Genomic DNA, 18,257 nt, shown 5'->3' with positions numbered 1-18,257 from the left:
CCTACCAGATATTAAAGTATGTTGTAAAGCCACAGTCACTAAAACATTATGGTATGAGTACAAAATGGAATAGAGCAATAGAAAAAATGCAGTCCAAAAATAGACCCGCATTTAGATATAAGTTAATCTATGATAAAAGAGCTGATTTTTTTTCTTAAATAGTTTATTGTCAAGTTGGTTTCCATATAACACCCAGTGCTCATCCCCACAAGTGCCCTCCCCCATGCCCATCAACCCTCTTCCCCTCTCCCCCACTTCCATCAGCCCTCAGTTCTCAGCATTCGAGAGTCTCTCATGGTTTGCCTCCCTCCCTGTCCCCAACTATTTTTCCCCTTCTTCCCCCCCATGGTCCTCCGTTAACTTCCTCCTAATCCATCTCTATGTGCAAACATATGATATCTGTCCTTCTCTGCCTGACTTACTGTGCTCAGCATAACACTGTCAAGTTCCATCCATGTTGCTACACATGGCCAGATTTCATTGCTTCTCATTGCCATGTAGTATTCCATTGTATAAATACAAATATAAATATAAACATCTTCTTGATCCATTCGTCCATTGATGGACACTTAGGCTCTTTCCATGTTTTACCTACTGTTGAGAGCGCTGCTATGAACATTGGGGTCCATGTGCCCCTGTGCATCAGCACNTTAGCTGAGGGCTTCTCATAGATGGCTTTTATGATGGTTAAGTAAGTTCCTTCATCCCGACTTTCTCAAGGGTCTTTATTAAGAAGGGATGCTGTATCTTGTCAAATGCTTTTTCTGCATCTATCGACAGGATCATATGGTTTTTATCTTTTCTTTTGCTGATCTGATGTATCGCATTGATTGATTTGCGAATACTGAACCAGCCCTGTAACCCAGGAATGAATCCCACTTGATCATGGTGGATCATTCTTTTTATGTGCTGTTGCATTCGATTTGCAAGTATCTTATTGAAGACTTTTGCATCTGTATTCATCAAGGATATTTGCCTGTAGTTCTCTTTTATTGCTGGGTCTCTGGTTTGGGAATCAAAGTGATGCTGGCTTCGTAAAATGAGTCTGGAAGTTTTCCTTCGATTTCTATTTTTTGGAATAGCTTGAGAAGAATGGGTATTAATTCTGTTTTAAATGTCTGGTAGAATTCCCAAGGGAAGCCATCTGGCCCAGGGCTCTTACTTGTTGGGAGATTTTTGATAACTGATTCAATTTCCTCACTAGTTATGGGTCTGTTCAGATTTTCTATCTCTTCCTGTGTGAATTTTGGTAGTGAGTGTGTGTTTAGGAATTTGTCCATTTCTTCTGAGTTGTCCAATTTGTTGGCATATCAGTTTTCATAGTATTCCCTGATAATTGCTTGTATTTCTGAGGGGTTGGTTGTAATAAGTCCTTTTTCATTCATGATTTTGTCTATTTGAGTGAAAAGAGCTACTGATTTAAATGAAAAACAGGCTCTTGAATGATCTGTTCAATAATCCTCTGACGAAGCCACCGGTTTTAGCTAGCCAGCACTGCGTGTCCGGGGAGAGGAGGACCACGGTCATAGTCTCATTCAGCAGACGAGCCTCATGTCTACTGGGCCGGGAACACAGACACGCCTGCATCTGTGTCATCACCGGCAAAACCAAGGTCAAGTGAGATGACCTATCACAATTACAGGGCCCTTTGAGATGACCTGACAGGCCACAACTAAAGCCCAAAAGCTTTGCAGATGCCCTTGGGGGAGATTGGTAATGAGGGTGGAGGGAAGGATATTCGCCCCAGTTTTCACCTTTATGGGAGGCCCGGAAGGGTGTTCATGGGGAGTTCCCCATTTAAGATGTTTTCAAACTGGGTCTTGAAGAATGTTTCTTCCTCCACAGCTGCAAGGCAGAGGGAGCATCTCCTTCATTTATTTCTTAGACTCCTTTTTTTGTTTTTAATTATGAAGACTTGCAATTTTTTAAATATTTTTAATGTTTTATTTATTTTTGAGAGAGCTAGACAGATTGAGCATGGGAGGGTCAGAGAGAGAGGGAGACCCAGAATCCAAAGGCAGGCTCCAGGCTCTGAGCTGTCAGCACAGAGCCCACGCAGGGCTCAAACCCACAAACCGCAAGAACATGGCCTGAGCAGGAGTGGGACGCCCAACCGACTGAGCCACCCAGGCACCCCCAAAGACGTGCATTCTTAAGGCCAGACTCTGGAATTTTCTCAGTTAGCATCATAAAGGCAGATGCACAGAAATGACTTTGGCTGAACAAATAAAGAGCCTGAGGAGGACTTTGCACAGCAAGAGTGAAGTGCGTGACGACAATGCGCTTTCTTTCAGGTGTTTCCCGAGGACCGCTGGGTTCAAAGGTCGGAAGGTCGTCATCCCAGTCTGCTTTGGGGGAGTAGGGGCGCAAAACTTGGGTTTTCTGGGGCTCTGGTGATGCGCAAATGTGGTTGTCCGTCTGCAGTTCAGAGTGAGACCAGGGACGTCTGCTCAGAGCCCCTATTCAGTGAGCAGAGGCTGGCAGCCTACAGACCTCTCTTCACGACATCAGGCTCTTGGGCACAGCACACAGGACATGGCCAGAGGTAGACTACGGTCGCTTGTCCAGGGCCATCTGTTTTGTCGAGAATCCATTTTCCTCCTCCTCCTCTTCTTCCTCCTCCTCCTCTTCCTCCTCCTCCATCTGGGGGTGGGGGTCAGGGGGGTGCGGTAGATGCCTGTCCAGACACACAGTGTACTTGGGGTGGGTGATGGGTAAGGAGTTAGAGAGGTGGCACTCAGCCATTCTATACGTAACGTTGAGTTCACACCCTTGTGATCAGCCCCTCTTCTCCCCTGCCCCAGGCTCCACCCCGCAACCCTGCCCCCCCCATCTCTTATGAATGTGCGGAACTGAAATCTCTTACTGCTGGTAGCCCCCTCCTATTCTCTTCTTTCTTGCAGATTTATTTTAATTCCTTTGCTTTATTTTAGTGGAAGCTTAGGAGGGAGCAGAGATGTGTAGGACTAATCTGCCTGGTTTAACTAGAAGCCCTTGGACTGGCTTTTGCTGTGGCTGCTGAGGGGAGAACAGGATGTAAGGCACAGGGGTCACTGCGTCGCCTGGGTGCGGGTGACAGGCCTGCGTCAGAAGTCAGTAGAGGTGGCAGAGCCACAAGAGTGAATTGACAAGGTTTGGGGTGTGGGGAGGTGGGAGGAGTCAGGCCTGAGCCGGTGGTGAGGAGTGGGGAGAAGGAGGTGCAGCCGGCGAAGCCAGAGCCCAGTCCTGAGCCTGTGGAAATGTGAGTCTCTGGCTCACCCACAGGGGGCACCAGGCAGGTGAGTTCGCAAGACTGAGCTCAGAAGGAGTGGGCACATGGCAGGTCCTCAAGAGACAGTAGCTGTTCTCACTGCCCTTGGGAGGGAGGTAACGGTGCGCGTGTGCGCGCGTGCCCTGCTTGTGCACATTTCCAAGGGGAAGCCAGTGTGATTCCCTGGCAGCCTCAGCTCGCCCCTCCCCTGACTGGGCGTGAGCACATGGAGGGGTGTCGGATGGGGGAGGTCTGGGGAGCAGATCCAGGTGGGAGCCTGATGAGTGGGCAACCCTGATCCGTGAGCTGAGGTTGGAGTCTGCCATCAGGGCCTTGCTTCCTCCCACGGCCTCACAGGCCACTGAACCGCCCACATGGTTGGACCAGGTGTGCTGGCCCCATGGCTGGGCTCAGGTCGGGGGTGGCTCTGTCCAGAGAGTTTTGATTCTTTGTTCAGGGCTCCTGGAGTGGTTTCTAGGGGAAGTTCGTAAAGAGTAAAGAGCTTAAGGACTGATCTTGACTTCAGCTTCCCTGTGAGAAAAGGGACCTTCATACATTGCTGGTGGCTGAAAAGGGGCAGCCACGGTGGAAAACGGTCTGGCAGCTCCTCAGAAAAGTCACACATGAAGTTGCCATGTGATCAGCAGGCCCGATCCTGGGTTTCTACCCCAACAAACGAAGACCTCTGTCCACAGGGAAACTCGCACGTGCGTGTTCACACAGCGTTACACACAACGGCCAGAGGGTGGAATGCCACATCATAGACTGTTTGGGGCTTTCTGTTTTCTTCTGATTTCTCTGTTTCTACACCCATGCCAGTGTTGACCTTTCACGCCCAGCACGACCCCTGTCTCCTCACTGCTCACTCTCAGGAGCATCCTCCCCACTATTCTCATTTGGGCTGTTTTTCAGGTGAACTTTAGAATCATATTATAAAGTTTTCGCCCCCAAATCCTGCTGGTACTTGGACGACCTTGCACTTAAGCTCAGCGTGGGGGGTTGACATCTGTCCCTGTTTCACCTCCTGTCCTGGAGGGTGGCCCGTCTTCCATGTATCCTTCCTCCTTTCCTTCATAAAGATCTAGCACATTTCTACTCAAAATTATCAGCAGATATTTGGGGGTTTTTATTGCTATTGTCCGTGTAACCCTTTGATTTTGTCTTCTGCCACATCGCTGGTGAGAAAGTAACTGGCTCTGCAGTATTTACTGTGGGGTGTTGTTTAAAGACCTAATTTTTCTTCAGAATTTTCATTAGTTAGGAAAATGAAATACCAAATATCAAAAATAACAAGAACCAAATAGCCATAAGCCCACTAGACTTCCTCTGGGTTTTTCCTCCATCTATTTATCTACAGTTCTGATTCAAAGTCCAGTCATACTACATAAGCTATTTTGTAACCTGCAACAATTATTTGTTTCTTAAATAAGCTTTTGGTTTTAGATTTACATAAAAGCAGCAAAGATAGTGCAAAGAGTTCCCATGTATCCCACACCCCATTCACCCTATTATTGACATCTTACATCAATGTAGTACATTGGTCACAATTAGCCCAATATTAACATGTTATTATCAACTAAAGTTCATGCACTACTCAGACTTCCTCGGCTTTTCCCCAGTGCCCACTGGACCAGGACCACATCAGGACACCCCGTTACACCTAGTGGCCCCGTCTCCCGAGACTCCCTAGAGTGCAGCAGTTCTCAGACTTGCCTGGCTGCTGATGACCTTGATGTGTCTGAAGAGGACCGGTCAGGTGTTTGTAGAGTGTTTCTTAGTTAGGATTTGTCTAATGTTTTTCCTGTGATTAGACTGAGGTCATATCTTCGGGAGAGGGGGACCACAGAGGTGAGACAATCCCCTCATCACGTCATCTCGGGGGCACATGCTGTGGATGTGACCTGTCACTGTGACGTTGACCTTGGTACCCTGCCTGCGGTGGTGGTTCTCAGGGTTCTTGACTGTGAAGTTCTTTTATCCCTTTTTCATACTGTCCGTTTGAAGTCACTAATCACAGCCCGCACTTAAAGAGTTGGGGGGTTATGCTCCATCTTCTTAAGGACAGTTATCTATATAAATTATTTAGAATTCTTCTGCACAGGCAGTCTGTCTATTCTCCCTTATTTAGTTATTCAATCACTTATTATATCAGTGGACTCGTGAGTATTTATTTTACTTTGGGTTATAACTCAACTGCTTTATTTTCATTCTTAAATTGTTCCAGCGTCAGCCATTGGGAAGTCTTTCAGATGGTTCCTGTGTCCCTTTGACTTAACCTCTTTAGTGTGTGTGTGTGTGTGTGTGTGTGTATTTATAACTTCCTCACTCTCTAGCACAAGAAGCTCCAGGCTCATCTTGCCTATTTCCTGCCCCAGTCCCAGAATGAGCCATTTTTCAAGGAGCCTTGGTTGCTCTTATGGGAAATGGTACTAGAAGCCAAGATCTGGGTGGTAGGCACGCTCTTTGCTACAATGGTGTCTTTGCTTCTAAGTCTTTTCAGCCAGCAGAGCAAGGAGATACTTGTGTGTGTGTGTGTGTGCTAGCCTGTGTATACATACGTATCTAAAATATCTGTATAGGCTTCCAGCTGCATGAAGCTAAACATGGTCCATCACCACATGGATCATTCCAGCCTTCTCTCCTCGCTTATCTCTCTGGCATAAATTTAAATTTACCAAGACCTCTGTGGCATATTTTCATTTATTTAAATATTCTTCTACAAAAATATTTTAAATAACTAGATGGGATTCCACAGAATGCATGTATGCTAATTTAAACAATTTCCCAAATGCCTTCAAAAAAGGTTATAATTTCTTCTCCATGAGAAGTCTATCAGAGGTCCCTTCACCCTGCATCGCACGCCAACAGCACATATTTCAGTTTGGTTTAACTTCAGCAATTTGGTAAGTGAAAAAGTCCCTTGATGCCCTCAATTGCATTTGTTTAATTATCAATGAAAGCTGAACTTTCATTTATTCCTTGGTCATTTCTTCTGTGAATCGCCTATTCATGTCATTTTCCCATTTATATCAAGATATTTTTTTCTTATTACTCTTCAAGAGCTACTTCTATAATAAATTTATTAACCCTTTGGCAATTACAAAACATATATTTCTCTGAGGTTTTTTTATCACCCTTTAATCATGTTAACTCTTTTTAATGTTGAGACATTTTTAATTTTTTGATATTAGTCCTTGTAGTGCTTGTCTTTGATACTATCTTTTAAATGCTCTTTCCTACTCCCAAATCATATAAATAGTCACCTATATTTTTCTGTCTTTTATGACTTAACTTGCCATAGTGAAGTGTTTGATCCCTATGGAATTTATTTAGCTTATGGTGATAAGCAGGGATCTGCATTCATTTTGTAGCTTCAGGTCCTAAGGGTTGAGATGATCATTCTTGCAGTGGATGACACTGCCATCATCAGCCCTGGAAAGGGCTCTTGATAAGAGTGTAAACAAAATAAAACACTATCAAAAACCTCCATTTTAAAACAAATTATAGAAAATTAAGAAATGTTTGGAAATTAACATAATTAACAACATATAATAACAACAATAAAAAACACAACATGTGAACATTTGTGGGATGCAGCAAGAGGTACTGAGAGGGAAATTTAGGACTAAATACATTCATCAGAAAATAGACCATATTAAAAACAGGTAGGTATTCAGGTCAATAAGTTGGAGAAAGGACAACAAATCCAGTACACTAAAAAGAAGGTAATTCAATAAAGATAATAAAGGGCAGAAATTTTTAAAATCAAGGAAAAAGAAAAAATTAAGAAAATTAAGATGTCATTTCTTATATTTTTATTATTACTTTCTAAGTGTATTTTAGAATAGCTAAGAGTATAATCTGTGTAATGTCATTTTTGACCAAGCGTGTACCCTTTCTCTGTTGGCTGTGGAGTTCTTTATGCACCTGACAACCCGAGATTGTTAATTGCTGTGTTTTGATCTTCAATTTTAGTACTTTTTGTTTGCTTGCTTGGTTGCCTGATCTACACATTTCTGAAAGGAGTACACCAGAATCTCCCACTATTAATTGCTGACCTATTTTTTCCCAATGGTTTTGTAAGTTTCCTTGAGAGGTTTTGAGGCCGAATTGTTAGGTGTTTATATGTTCGTGATGGATATCTTTTTGTTTTACTTTCAACAGAATATAATCTCCTTCTTTGTCCTTTATGACTTTTTCTTGGTTTAAATTAAATTTTGATCAATATTGAGATTTCTTTTGGAGCACATTTGTGTCATATATCTTTAACTGTTGGGGAGGGGGTAGACAAGGGAGTATAGGAGCAGGGGAGGGATGGAGAAGGAGAGAGAGAATCCCAAACTGACTCTACACCCAGCGTGGAGCCCAATTCAAGGCTCAGTCTCACAACAATGAGATCATGACCTGAGCTGAAGTCAAAAGTTGAGGGGCACCTGGGTGGCTCAGTCGGTTAAGCGCCCACCTTCGGCTCAGGTCATGATCTCACGGTTTGTGGGTTTGAGCCCCACATCGGGCTTGTGCTGACAGCTTGGAGCCTGGAGCCTGTTTCAGATTCTGTGTCTCCCTCTCTCACTGACCCTCCCCTGCTCATGCTGTGTGTGTCTCTCTCTCAGAAATAAATAAAAACATTAAAAAAAAAAAAGTTGAACACTTAACTGACTGAGCCACCCAGGCGCCCCTATTCTTTTATTTTCACCTTTTTTTGTCTTTTTGTACATAATATTTAAATTTTAAAATTCAGTCTATGAGTCCCTTTCTCTTAACTGCTGAATTAGCTCACATACATCTGTCATAATTACTGATATAGTAAGCCTTTTGTTTTCTTATGTCATGTTTTCAAGGTACTGTGTTTTCTTTCCTATTTTCAATTGGATCATGTTTTCTTCTGCTAGTTTAAGATTTTGCACCTAAGTTTTAAAAGCAGTCTGACCATAACTTTTCTTTCTTTTAATTCCCTTGTCATATTTTTGAGTTAGGAAGTATTTCTTCTTTTTCATTCTCTGGAAGAGTTTATATAAAAGTGGTCTCATTTCTGGGGTGCCTCCCCCGCTTGCATAAGAACAATAATAATAATTGTTATTATTATTATTAATGTGATCTTGTTTCTTCCTCAGATGTTTGGAGGAAATCATCAGTGAATCAGGGACTATGATTTTTTTGGTGTGGGACTGAACTTTTTTAATAGACATATGACTGCTCAGATTTTCTACACCTCTTTGTATTAGTTTCAGTATATTGTGTTTCACAGTGGATTTGCCCATTTTGTCTATATTTCCAAATTTATTGGCATGAAGTTGCTCATATTATTCTCTTTTTATTATCTTAATGACTGTAGGGTCTGTAATGATACTCCCTCTTCATTCTTGGTACTGATAATTTGTGCCTTGTTTTTGTTCTTATTCAGGCTTTCTAGAGACTTACTGATTTTATTAATCTTTTCAAAAAACCCATTTGTGTTATTGTTAAATTTCTTTATTATATGTTTGTTTTCCATTGTATTAATGCCTTCTCTTACCTTTATTATCTTTCGAATTTCTTTGGATTTTTTATGTTGTTCTTTCTTTTTCCAACTATTTGTGATAAATATTTAGGGCATTGATTTCCAGCCTTTTCTTCATTTCAAATATGGCTATAAGGCTACAATTTTCTCTCTAAGCATGACTTTAGCTGCATCTCATAAATTTTGATACGTCTGTTTTCATTATCATCCATATGAAGATGTATTCTAATTGTGATTTCTCCTATGACCCAAGTCCCAGGTAGAAGTATAATGCTGGGGCGTCTGGGTGGCTCAGTCAGTTAAGCATCGAACTTCAGCTCTTGTCATGATCTCACGGCTCGTGAGTTTGAGCCCCACGTCAGGCTCTGTGCTGACAGCTCAGAGCCTGGAGCCTGCTTTCTATTCTATGTCTCCCTCTTTCTCTTGCCCCTCCCCTGCTCACATTCTGTGTGTGTCTCCCTCAAAAATAAATAAATGTTTAAAAAATAATAATAATAAACAGAAGTATAATGCTTAATTTCCAAATATATGAGCATATTCTAGTTTTTGTTGTTGTTGCTGATCATAATTTTTAGCTTAATTCCACCACAATCAAAGGACATTCTCTGGAGAATTTAAATCCTTTAAGTGTGTTTTCAATGACTTTACAGACCAGCATGAGTTCTGTTTTGCCCTTATGCATTTGATTAAGATGTACACCCTCTCACTCTTGGGTACAGTATTCTGCATATGTCAGTTAGGTCAAGTTTGTAGACACATTGCTCATATCTTCTGTGTCCTTATTGATATTTGTGTGGTAGTTCTATTAGCTATTAGAGAGTTGAATTACAGTCTCTTGTTATATTTTTTAATTTTTTATTAACGTTTATTTATTTTTGACAGAGAGACAGAGAGTGAGCGGGGGAGGGGCAGAGAGAGAGGGAGACACAGAATCTGAAGCAGCTCCAGGCTCCGAGCTGTCAGCACAGAGCCCGACGCGGGGCTCGAACCCACGAACCGTGAGACCATGACGTGGGCTGAAGCGGGATCCTTAACCCCTGAGCCCCCAGGCGCCCGCGGTCTGCCGTCATTACCATTAGAGGTCGGTCTGTTTCTCCTCTTGGTTCTGTCCATTTTTGCTTCGTATTTTTGAAGCTATATTATTATATGTTATACACTTACCTATTTTTTCTAATATAAGTGCAGCTAAACCAACTTCCTTTTGGTTGGAGTTTGCATGTTCTTTTCCCCATGCTGTTGCTACACTGGTGATTTTTCTGTACCCTTATATTTAAAATGGGTTTTCTTTAAGTGGCATATAGTTGGGTTTTGTCTAGTTTGACTATTATATTTTTCTTTTAATGTTTATTTATTTGAGAGAGAGAGAGAGAGAGCACCAGTGGGAGAGGGGCAGAGAGGATTTGAAGCAGGCTCTACACTGACAGCAGTGAGCCCAAGGAAGGGCTGGAACTCCCCAACCGTGAGATCACGACCTGAGCTGAAGTCAGACTCTCAACTGACTGAGCCACTCAGGTGCCCCTACATTCTTTTAATCAGAGATTCTGTCTTTTACTTTTATCACAATTACTTATATTTTTTAACATGTATTGTGGTACTGTTTTTATTTATCCTGTTATATCTTCTATTTTCTCTCCTTTCTCTTCTTGTCTCTTCTTTTGGATTAATCATTTTTTTTCTGTTAGCTTTTGGTTTTGCAGTCTTTTTTTTTTTTTTTTTTAATTTCTGGAGAGAGAGAGGCAGCATGAGTAGGGAAGGGTCAGAGAGAGAGGGAGATACAGATTCTGAAGTAGCCTCCAGGCTCTGAGCTGTCAGCACAGAGTCCGACGTGGGGCTTGAACCCACGAACCATGAGATCATGACCTGAGCCAAAGTCAGATGCTTAACTTCTGAAAGCTGTCCTCAGTTTTTCAACCATCACTTGAAAATCAGCAAATTCCTCAAGGGAGAATGTGGTAGCAAACATCAGGCTTACGTTTCTGTACTTCCCTTTCTCTGCAGTCATGGCCTTTCAACCTCTTACTGCCTTGGGGTTTTTCCTTCCTGCTCTCTCTTGTCTTCAGTTAGATGCTTTTTAATATTTTCTCCAATGTTTATAGTTGTTCTACATGGGACAGTTGATGTACATCATGCTTACAACTTTCTCTGTAAGTGGAGGACTCTCCAGATTATTTAAGTTGTATATTTAAAGTTTTCTCTTATGCTTTTTGCCCTTAAGAATCATACCTGTTCTTCATTCATTCACTCAGTCAATCCTTATTGAATGTTTACTGGGTTCTAGTCATTGTTTTAGGGGCTAGGGTAAACACTCATATTTTTTGTTCTTCTTTTGATTCCTTATAAATCAATATTTATATCTTCTTTCTGATAAAACATGTAATTTAGCATGTCCTTATGTCCCTTTAATCTCTGGTTCCCCACTCTACTCCTCTGTTAATATTGTCTAGAGTTTTTGTCCTGTCCAGTTGTAGATAGTTTCTCTTTTTTTGATCTAAGTTTTTTGTAAAAAATAGCCAACAATGAATTTTGCCAAAATACTATATTCCTCTTACTTCTCATATATCTCACAGCAACTCCTGAAGTTTCTTTTATATTTTTTAATGTTTATTTATTTTTGAGAGAGAGAGAGACTGAGTGTGAGCAGGGGAGGGGCAGAGAAAGAGGGAGACACAGAATCCAGAAAGTTCAGGCTCTGAGCTGTCAGCACAGAGCCCAACGTGGGGCTTGAACCCATGAACCATGTGATCATGACCTGAGCTGAAGTCAGATGCTTAACCAACTGAGCCCCTGGCGCCCCTGGTGATTTATTTCTGGAACATTCTTCCGAGAGTTTTGTCTGAGGATCTTTGTATGGCAAACTTTTCACACCTTTTAGGTGTTCTGTCAAGTTCAGCTACCTGAAGAAGTCCTTTCTGGAGTTTTCTGCCTACTCCAGTCTGGACTGATTGGTCTCTCTGCCTGGTGTACATATGAGAGCCTGGGGCTTCTCCTCACCATCATCGGGGTCCCCTTTACCCCTCACCTATGTTGGATCTCCACTTCCTGCTTCCCTTTTTTTGGGTTACTCCACTGGCTTGGGGAGCATATTCTCATATGGTCCCTCAGAAATGGTGTAGAGAAGGTTAATTTTAAGAGACCTTACATGTCTGAGAATGTCTCACATTTGATTGATAATTTGGCCAGAGATACAATTCTATGTTAGAAATGGTTGTCCTTGAATATTTTGAAGTTTTTTTCCTTCATCTGCTGGAAGTTTTTCTTAGTCTGTTCTAAAGACCATCTTTTTGCAATAAGAGCTCATCATGCACAACTCTCTGCTAATTAATTTATTGTTTTAATAACATGAATGATTTTCTGTGAACATATAAATTACCTAAAGGGATCCAAGAGAAGGCTGAAAGCCTGAAAGACCGATACCCTTCTAGAGGAAACAAGGAAAAGAAAGAACCACACTTCCACAAACACCAAAAAAGCAGCTAGGCCAAGTAGTGCTTTCACACCTCTGGGGAAGAGATGTTTCCTGTGGTTGAAGCTGATCTGAGTCCCAGAACATGGAACAGGTCCACGCTCGGCAGCTGGCAAAGCACCCGCGGCCGAGGGAGCGTGGTCTCGGAGCGCAGGCCGGCTCGCTAGCGGGAAACGGACTGATCTGCTGCAAACAGGAGGGAAGACAAAACCCGTCCTCATCGCCCGTCCCCCAGTCTGCTCTGCCGGCCCCCGTCCCACAACCGCCGTCCTGAGAGAAGCCCACCTCTGCAAGGTGGGGCGCTTCTGGTCTCCCAGCCCCTCTCCTGCCCTTCCCACACCCTCCAGTCACAGTCGCTGAGACGAGAGCTGTGTTGTCCTCTCGTGCGTGTTCTCACAGACCTGGGACAGAAGCGACACATTGCAGCTGCCTCCTCTGATTAGTGCCTCACCCGCCTGAGGTTTCACTTCTTTCTTCCCTGTGTTTGCTGGGCTCTTTCCATCTTGGAGATAATCCTCTTTCCCTGAGGAAGCAGAAGCAATGGAGCCTGAGACCCGGGGCGGTCCATGGCCGTGGCTTCCAGCAGGTCATGAACTGTGCTAGGGCAGCGTTTTAAATGCCTTGACCAGAGAGTCTGGCTCAGTGGGTCTGGAGCTGGGGGTAGAGAAACTTAAGATGCTCCCTTGGCGGTTCTGAAGCTCTCAGGTTCTTTGTCACAGGCCATCCCCTGTCTTTCAGAGAGCTTCAGCTTGGGGGCCACCGTTATTACCATCAGACACCCCTCACAGGCCACATGTCTGGGCCACAGCTCAAAAGAAGCACAACCAGGTGTGAACTTAGAAGAGACCTTGGTGTATCTCAAAATGCCCGTGCTGGAGTTCATTGCTTGCCATGCCGGTCTGTTCTCCCTCTCCTGCGCTGCTGGGTGCTGCCCACCTTTGCTGGCCACGCTGTGGGATCTAGACTGCAGGCCTGTCCCTGCTGGAGACAGTGAGGCTCTCCAACCTTCTTTTCCTCGTGAGATTTCGATTTATCTGCCCTGCTTCCTTTCCTGTTGTAAGCTTCCTGCGCTCTTGAGCACAAGGCCTTTCCTCCTCAGCCCTCTGCCGGGGCACTTCTAGCCCCGATTCCTACTTCTCAGTTGCGTAGAGGTGGCCTCTGGCCTGGATGGCAAAGGCAGGCATGGGTCCAATGAAGGATTTAGGTAGAACTGCACTTACATCATTTTTATACAAATGACTTTTTGAGTATAATTCCCTTTTTCCATTTCTCACCAACTGAACAGGAATCTAGATTTGGCTTAAATTGGAGAACCTCTGACCTTTTGTGCACCCTGGTCCCTGGGTACCCACTGTGACTGTGCCCATCTGTGGCTAGTTGGCCAAGGGTATGTCTGTGTCGCATCTGGATCCTCAGCCAACATCCAGAGCTCCGTCTCCGTGTAGCTTTGTCTTCCTCTGGCTAGCCAGCGCTCCGCTCCACTCCTACTCCCGTCTGCTCTGGCCCTCGTGCACACACTTCTGACTCCTGTTACTTCGTTTTTTTGTGTTTTGTTTTCAAAATCTGGGTCTCATGGTGTACACATCTCCAGTATTTTCTGGTTCATATGTTGAGTCTGAATAATGGCCCACCAAATCCCAAGAACCTGTGACTGTTACCTTATATGGAAAAAGATCTTGGCAGCATGATTAAGTTAATGGTTTTGAGTTGAGAAGAGTATTCTGAACTATCAGAGTCTAAATGCCATCATAGCACCTGAATAAAAGGGAGGTGGAGGAAGGACACACAGAGAGGCCTGTGACTGTAGGGCTGAGATGGGGGTGATGTGGTCACAAGCCAAGAAGTGCCAGCAGCTGCCAGAAGCTGGAGTAAGTGAGGAATAGAGTCTCCCTCTAGAGACGCCGGGGAAGTGGGGCGCTAACCCCAGATTTGGGCCCAGTGATGGGGACTTCTGATCTCCAGGAATATGAGGGAATAAACATGCCTTGTTTTAAGCTACCAAATTTGTGGTAAATTGTTGTAGCAGCCTCAGGAAGCTAATACATAAGCCAACCTCTCAAAAATTCTTTCAAGCTCTAGGTATATTCTTAGTTTATGGAACGTCTGCTCTGTCTTTGCTTATTAGTGGCTGCTTCAGCAGGTTAATGCAACTGATGAAAACCTTACACTTTTCTTTTCCCAGGATGCAAGGTGACATTATCCAGGTGATGTTGTTCCCTGTCATTGTATCTAAGCACAACCATGTGGAGGCAGAGAAACTTGCCCTTCACAAGGGTCCTCAACAATTCCCAAACCTGGACTTGGTGATGGGAGACATAGTGTGTGGTTCTCCAGTGGGTAGAGCTTACAGTATAAACTGGGAGACCAAGGGGCTCCTGGGCGGCTCAGTCAGTTAACCATCTGACTCTTGATCTCACAGTTTGTGGGATCGAGCCCTGCATCGGGGTCTGTGCTAATAGTGTGGAGTCTGCTTGGGATTATCTCTCTCTCTCTCTCTCCCTCTCTCTCTGTCTTCTGTCCCTCCCCTGCTCACACTCTCTCTCTTGCTTTCTCAAAATAAATAAATGAGCTTTAAAAATTTAAATTAAAAATAAAATTTTGAAAAATAAAACTAGGAGACCAAAACTAATCAGGTGAAAATCTGCGTGGCTGTATCAGTATCAAGACAAGGAATATTACCAGGCACAGAGAGGGATGTTTCACAGAGAAAAATCAGTCCCATATAGAGTATGCCTAAGAAGAAAGCTTCAAATTCATGAAACAAGCCTGACAGAACTGAAAGGAAAAACAGACAAACCCACAAATAGAGCTGGAGATTTCAAACTACTTTCTCCATAATTGACAAGAGCAAGTGCAGAGAAAATCAGAAAGTGTGTGGAAGACCTGGTCACATGCCCGCCACCGACAACTGGACAGGGTTCTCTGTAAGCGCACAGTGAAGCCTGCGTCAGGGTACAAGCCTTGGCCATAATACAGGCCCCAACAAATTTGGAAGAATTGAAACCATAGTGAATACGTTCTATAAAATAGTGGAATTAAATTAATTAAGAATAAAACTTATAGGGGAAATTTCTAAATATTTGGAAGATGAAGGATATATTTCTAAATAACAAGGTTACAAGGAACATCAGAAAATATTTTGAGCTCAGGGCACCTGGGTGGCTCATTCAGTTAAGTGTCCAACTTCAGCCCAGTTCACGATCTCACAGTTTGTGAGTTCAAGCCCCACACCAGGCATTCTGCTATCAGCATAGAGCCCACTTCAGATCCTCTGTCCCCCTCTCTGTCCGCCCCTCCCCAACTTGTTCTCTCTTTCTCAAAATAAATTTAAAACCTGACAAATATCTAGTGAGACTCATTAAAAGTTTTAAAAGCAGCAATATCAGTAATGAAAAAGGGCTCATCAGAATTAACTGTGCAGACATTAAAAGAATAGAGGAATGTAATTAACAACTTTATCTCCATAAATTTGAGAACTCAAATTTCTTGAAAGATACAGATTACCAAAACTGATAAAATATGAAACAATTTGAAAGCTTTTTATCTATTAAAAAAGTTGAATTTGTAATAAAAACCTTCCCAATGCCATATGACTTCACTAGTAAAATCTATCACACATTTAAGAAAGTAATGCCATCTTTAACACATACTTTCAGGAAAGATAAGAGTGAATACTTCTCATCTCTTTTGATGAGGCCAGAATTACCCTGATACTAAAAAAAGACATTGCACAAAGAGAAAACTGCTGACCAATATGCCTCATGATCATAGATGCCAAAATCCTTCACAATATTAGCAAATAGAATCTAGCAGTATAAAGAAAGGGCAATACTCCTTGACCAGTTGGGCTTTACCCAAGAAATACAGTGAGCTTAACACTCAAAACTTAATCAATGTAATTAATCATATTAAGAGAATAAAGAAAAACCATGTAATTACCTCAATAGATGCAGAAAGGAATTTGACAAACTTCAAGAGCTAGTCATTATAAAATTTTTAGTGAGCCAGAAAGAGAAAGGGGATTTCCTTAACACGATTAAAGGCACATATGAAAAACCTATAGCTAACATTTTAGTTAATGATGAAAAACCCAGCTCTTTTTCCAAAGACTAGGAACACGGCAAGAATGTCTACTCCCACAACTTCTATTCAACATTGTGCTAGAGGTTCTAGCCAGTGCAATAAAGCAGAAGTGGACAATAATAAAAATAAAGGGGATGCAGCTTGAAAGAAAGAAGTACACTATTGGCAGACAGCCCCATCGTATACGCAGGGTACACCCTAAGAGATCTGCAAAAGATGCTACTGGAACCAGTGGACATATTTAGGAAGGGCATCGGAAGCAAAGTAAGTGTATAAAAATCAATGGCGTTTATCATCCCTATCAAACTACCACCAGCATTTTTCACAGAGCTAGATCAAACAATCCTAAAATTTGTCTGGAAACACAAAGACCCTGAATAGCCAAAGCAATCTGAAAAAGAAAAACAAAATTGGAGGCATCATGATTCTGGATTTCAAGCTATATTACGAAGCTGTAGTCATCAAGACAATATGATACTGGCACAAAGACAGACACAGATCAGTGGAACAGAATAGAAAGCCCAGATATGGACCCACAACTATATAGTCAACTAATCTTTAACAAAGCAGGAAAGAATATCCAATGGAAAAAAGACAGTCTCTTCAACAAATGGTGTTAGGAAAACTGGATGGCAACATGCAAAGAATGAAACTGGACCACTTTCTTACACCATATACAAAAATAACTTCAAAATGGGTGAAAGACCTAAATGTGAGACAGGAAACCATCACAATCCTAGAGGAGAACACAGGCAACCTCTTTGACCTCGGCCGCAGCAACTTCTTACTCGACATGTCACCGAAAGCAAGGGAAACAAAAGCAAACATGAACTGTTGGGATTTCATCAAGATAAAAAAGCTTCTGCAGTGAAGGAAACAATCCACAAAACTAAAAGGCACCGACAGAATGGGAGATGGCATTTGCAAATGACGTATCTGATGAAGGGTTAGTATTCAAAAGTCTATAAAGAACTTATCAAACTTGACACCCAAAAAAACAAAATAACCCAGTTAATGAGCAGAAGACATGAATAGACACTTTTCCGAAGAAGACATCCAGATGGCTAACAGACACATGAAAAGATGCTCAACATCAGTCATCATCAGGGAAATACAAATCAAAACCAAGATGAAATACCACCTCACACCTGTCAGAATGGCTAAAATTAACAACACAAGAAACAACAGTTGTTGGCGAGGATACGAAGAAAGGAGAACCCTCTTGCACCATTGGTGGGAATGCAAACTGGTGCAGCCACTCTGGAGAACACTGAGGAGGTTCCTCAGACAACTAAAAATAGAACTATGCTACAGTCCAGCAATTGCACTATTAGGTATTCACCCAAAGGATACAAAAATGCAGATTTGAAGGGGCACATTCAGGGGCGCCTGGGTGGCTCAGTCGGTTAAGCGTCTGACTTTGGCTCAGGTCATGATCTCACAGTCCATGGGTTCGAGCCCCACATCGGGCTCTCTGCTAACAGCTCAGAGCCTGGAGCCTGCTTCAGATTCTGTGTCTCCCTCTCTCTCTGCCCCTCCCCTGCTCACTCTCTGTCTCTGTCTCTCAAAATAAAGACATAAAAAAAATTTGAAGGGGCATATTCCCCCCAATATTTATAGCAGCATTATCAACAATAGCCAAACTATGGAGATAACCCAAATGTCCACCAACTTATGAATGGATAAAAAAGATATATAGAGAGATATAGATATAGATAGATATAATGGAATACTACTCAGTTATCAAAAAGGATGAAATCTTGCTGTTTGCAATGACATGGATGCAGTTAGAATGTCTTATGCTAAGCAAGATAAGTCAATCAGAGGAAGGCAAATATCATATGATTTCACTCATGTAGAATTTAAGAAACGAAACAGATGAACATTTGGGGAGGGGGGGAGAAGAAAGAGGGAAACAAACCACAAGAGACTCTTAATGATAGAGAACAAACTGAGGGTTG

At 42.6% G+C, this 18,257-nt stretch overlaps 1 protein-coding gene across 1 annotated transcript in view; it reads left to right on the top strand.

Moving 5' to 3' along the window:
• POLN (DNA polymerase nu) overlaps positions 1–18,257 on the top strand; it is a 160,973-nt gene that overhangs the window by 114,452 nt on the left and 28,264 nt on the right. The gene's annotated exons all lie outside the window — the stretch shown is intronic.

Source organism: Crocuta crocuta, unplaced genomic scaffold, assembly GCF_008692635.1.
Source record: "Crocuta crocuta isolate KB4526 unplaced genomic scaffold, BGI_CrCroc_1.0 scaffold179, whole genome shotgun sequence".
Lineage (NCBI taxonomy): Eukaryota > Metazoa > Chordata > Mammalia > Carnivora > Hyaenidae > Crocuta > Crocuta crocuta.
The sequence above is the reverse complement of the archived record's forward strand: the minus strand, read 5'-3'. Positions and strand labels throughout refer to the sequence as shown.